This window comes from Cibotium barometz, chromosome 51, assembly GCF_041138505.1.
Source record: "Cibotium barometz isolate CiBa-2024 chromosome 51, ASM4113850v1, whole genome shotgun sequence".
NCBI lineage: Eukaryota > Viridiplantae > Streptophyta > Polypodiopsida > Cyatheales > Cibotiaceae > Cibotium > Cibotium barometz.
The window spans coordinates 29439453-29444330 of record NC_141096.1 but is presented as its reverse complement, the minus strand read 5'-3'; the positions used below and the strand labels follow the sequence as shown (position 1 = coordinate 29444330).

At 42.1% G+C, this 4878-nt stretch overlaps 1 pseudogene; it reads right to left on the bottom strand.

Annotated features, from left to right (window-relative positions):
- Positions 1-622: 622 nt before the first annotated feature.
- On the bottom strand, positions 623-2209 carry LOC147609511 (phospholipase A1-Igamma1, chloroplastic pseudogene; annotated as a pseudogene).
- Between the last annotated feature and the right edge of the window lie 2669 nt (positions 2210-4878).

Sequence of the window (4878 nt, the reverse complement as noted above, 5' to 3'; positions counted from 1 at the left end):
AAATTGACAATTTTTGAGAAAATTAATATAGATGATTTATTGGAGGAGAACCAACAGCGGTGAGGGGTGTCCACCAAGGCTTTCGATGCATAGGGAAAAAAGCCAAAAAAGAACTAATAATAAAGGATGAAACCGAGTTTTGAGATGTACAAAATCTATCAACACAACAAAACAACAGGGTTCTTTAACATTGGTAGAACTTGTTTTGAAAAAGATGTTCTAAAAGAGTAAATGTTACTTGTGGAGGAGTAGGTGATGGGTTGCAATTTTTTTGGATAAGATCACATTGGGTCTCATAACACTACAATTTTCGATAAGAGCACAGTGGTTCTAATAACACTAAAATTTTGGCTCAATCTTTTAAAACGATGATATCCTCTTTTGTGTAGGCGAGGCTTGGCCATAGAAAGGGGTTTTCCACCCAACTCAAAACGAGATGTGAGATATTAAACAAAAGCAATAATCTATCACTTTACTTTGCTTGTGATTTCAAGAGTGAAATATGTAGTCTTTTGTGTAGGCGAGGCTTGGCCATAGAAAGAGGTTTTCCACCCAACTCAAAACGAGATGTGAGATATTAAACAAAAGCAATAATCTATCACTTTACTTTTCTTGTGATTTCAAGACCATCAATTTTGATCTTGTGATTTCCAGAGTGAAATATGTAGTATTTACAACGAGCACCTATCTATATATCATTACCCACCACCTGTTGTATCATTACTTACTCAGGGTTGCTGGTTCTCTGGGCGGTGGTGCTTGGGCCGAGGGGCAAGTGACCACTGACCATACTGGTTCTTTATGAGGCCCTTGTTTCTTTCCTGCCACCAATGGGATGGGAAAAATAGCTTATGCACCAAAAAGTCGGATGACTTGTTCACTAGGGCAGGGTTTCGAGCGAACACAGACGCAAACTTCCGCCCGAATCCCTGGAAGCCATCTAGTGTGTGTAGGTAGACCTCAAGATTGTGGTGGAGATTCAGGTTTCGTGTGGAGAAGAAAGAAGGCTTTCGGAGGTGGGGTGAAACATGACTATCGAGGCGGAGCTCCTGGCCCACGTGGAAGTAGGCCCATGGCCACAAGTCGAGCAGTGGGCCGCAACCCATGGCTGCTATGGCGCCCCACACCCCTCTTTCATTCACGTTGAATCCAGGTACCTTAGGCACCGTGTCATGCACATTGACCACCCTCAACACCTTCAACCCCAACTCCTCCACTCTGTGCTTGAAGGCCAAGTTTCCCACCCTAGGCCCTGCGAAAGAGAAGACCGTTATAATCGGTGCCTGCCCAGCTCCGCCGCCGTTCCACTGACCTATGTTGGCTGATATGTCATAACCGCTCAACACAGCCAGTGCCGCCCCAAGGCTGTGTCCTGTTATGGTTATGCTCACCTTCTCCCCTTCATACTTCTTCAACAGCTTCTTCAGCGCACATGCCAATTGCTCCCTGGCGCTCGTGTCATTGAACTTGGACCCCGCCTTCTTGGAAGTGTACAAGCTTAGGAAACCCTTTTCCACCCTCACCTTTTTCTGGCCTGGCTCGAAATCCGGACGCGTTTGAACGTCTGTGAGATCTGCGACCCATTCCGTGCCCATGACTGTGCCCCTCCATGCGACGAGGATGTCTCTTCTACCCAGCCGTTTCATCTCTTTGTCGGTGGCCACTGCCACGTAGGCAATCCAGTTGGAGTCCCCGGTCCACCGCTCCGATGCATCCCTCTCTGACAGGAGGAGGAACTTGGGCAGCTTGATGTCCAATGTGGCGAAGAGGTACCTGGTCACCTCGTAGCCGCAGTCCTCCTTGTCGACCTTCTTGAAAAGATCCCGGGCGGCATACCTGCTGCTGCCACAGTAGACCGAGTGACTGTCGGAGTCGAACGCGTCGTAGTTAACCTGCGCGAGCTCACCATAGCGGATGATTTCCGCCCGGAGGGTCTGATCCAATGGCTCCACGTCGAGGAAGCCCTTCCAGTTGTTTTGCCCTTGAATTTCCTTCCACACACTTGCCAAGTGGCTAGTCCCCTCGCTTGACGTGGCTTTACTATATTGTCTAGCGGGCGGGCAAACCATACTTTGTACACTAGAGCTCATAGCTGCGCGAGAGGGCTCCATTGGCACAGAGCAAATAGCGGGCGGGTACTCCATTAATACAGAGCTTGTCACGCTGATAATGCCGTAGGAGAGCTTATGCGAGAGCGAGGAGGAGATGTTTTCACTAGATTGGCGATTAGACCGGAGATGTTTTCACCCATAAAAAGCTGCAATATTGATAAAGCCGTCAAATGACACGTGCCTTATTTCTCAAGGGAGGCCACCCAGCAGAGTCAGCATAGGTACGCCACACCTTTCACAGATTCTGGCGGCTAACAGCTGGTCGGCGCTCCACCTCAGCATGCCAAGCCACCTCCGCCGGGATGCTCGATTGTTGTCGGCCTTCTCCGTCCTCGCCTGACCCGCACATTCTTCATAACTAGCATGTGACCTGTGAGTTGTTGCAAGCATGCACATGTGAGGGTATGTTTCTCTAAAAATATGTGTGTACAAACGTACACTCAAGTGTGTTTGTGCATGTACGTGTGACTATGTGTGCATATGCATGATTGCAAGTGTGTGTATGTATTTATATACATACATACATACACAAACAAACACACAATATATATATATATATATCTAAAGTTCATAAATAAATATGAGCTTCAAACTCTTCTTCATCACTAACAAGATCAACATCCTTCATCATCAACTTGATCTTCGTCTTCAGCATTTACCTTGCCGAGAATGTTCACAACTAGGTCTCCTCTACAACCCGCTTGCCTTTACACTTGCTCGATGCCAAACCGGTCCGCTTCCATGTCCTAGGTCTTTACTAATACACGTGTGGCTCTCATGCCAAGCCACGCGTTGTTACCCTCACTACTTCGGCAAGCAACACACGACACGCTCGTTATAGTAGTCCACCCCTTCTCTCTTGTACCTCTAGCATGTGTCAAACCCTTCGTCTCAGTTCCTTCACCCCACCCTACTTCTCTAGAAGTCCATGCCTTTACACTTGCTCGATGCCCAACCGGTCGGCTTCCATGCCCTAGGTCTTTACTAATACACGTGTGGCTCTCATGCCAAGCCACGCGTTGTTACCCTCGCTACTTCGGCAAGCAACACACGACACGCTCGTTATAGTAGTCCACCCCTTCTCTCTTGTACCTCTAGCATGTGTCAAACCCTTCGTCTCAGTTCCTTCACCCCACCCTACTTCTCTAGAAGTCCATGGCGATTAATATTGACAATGAATGTGGCAAACCTTGAAAAATTACTAAAGTAATTAAAAAAAACCTTAAATATAATTGAGAAATCACCATAAGTAGAGATATATCCAGCATTATAATCCAAATAGGTTATGAATTTACAAAGTAGGTTCCTACATGCAAGAATAAAATGATCTCGACTCATTATTAAATTTTTCTAAACCTTACATAGTATTTAAGAAATGAGAGATAGAATTTCTATGACAAAAAATGTATTGTAATTAAATCAATGAAATTTACTTCTTAGAATCTCTTTTTATTTATTGAGTCTTTGATACCCAAAATATGGCAATAGTGTGAGCTTATATGGTGATTTATTTTAGTTATACTAATAAATCAATGTCTCCCCAATAAAGTAATTGGTCAAGAATATATATCTAAATATTTCAATTTTAGCTAGAAGAAAAGGTAATGGTCTCAACTTTTAAAACTGCATTGATAACAAAACAATGTTTATGAACCCTTACTTATATTTAGATCACCAGCTGCAAAGCATAACATTGTAAAGAACATGCATGCAAGATGTAAACTTAGTCTATGATTGTTTGATTAGATATAAAAATCCTCAAAGTTATTTTTTTTTAAAGACAGCTAAATATTTTAGAATTTTCAATAAGACCTAAATTTTGGAGTTCTAATTGATTTTGGAGCCTAAGATGGTTTGCATTACACGATATATATATATTTGTGAAGAGATTTATATCCAAAAACTTTGAAAAGCAATGAGAAATCGGCTAATTAAAGCTATGAGAAATCGGCTAATTAAAGCCTTTGATCCTAATATAGTCCAAATAGCTATGCATTTTGATTATAATGTAGCCTATGAGTTCTTATGAAATTAAAAAGCCCTGACGTAACCAATGTGATCCCAAATAAATCCTAATTTTCCTCCTCTATATAGCTGATGATATGAAAATAGGAAAAGTTTGAGTTTCACTATCCATGTGTTCTAAATAACTCCATAAAGTTGGCCAGTAAATATGACATAAATATGTCCACATACACTTTTATGTCTTACTTACCTATAAATGCAAACTTATACATACCTTTATGTGGCAATAGAGGCATTGCTATGTGTGTGAGGTTTATGAAACACCTAGCGACACCTACTCATGGATTACTTTATTTTTAAGAGTACAAACCCACTATTTTTCAAAGAGAATATATATGCACATTTTTTCCTCTCAAAGAGTAGTGAATGGTTTACAGAAAAGATCACATGTAAAAGAAGGAGAAAAAAACCCGTATGGTTATATGTATGTAAAATGATGTGAGACTTAGTTGGCACACACACATATACATAGAAAAAAGATCTTACTACATAGAGATTCTTATTTTTGGAACAAAACCTAAAAAGAGTGTGCAATACCATTTATCTAGAATTTTTCTCTTGATGTTTTTGTAGGGAGGGAAGGCTTAAGGACACCTTGATAGCACCACTAGGGAAGGGAGGGAAGGCTTAAGGACACCTTGATAGCACCACTAGGAGAGAATTTATATGGGTTTCACATAACAACACATTTAAAAGTAAAATTATGGGTGCCTTTAAGTAACAATAGGGATGCCACTTTGTT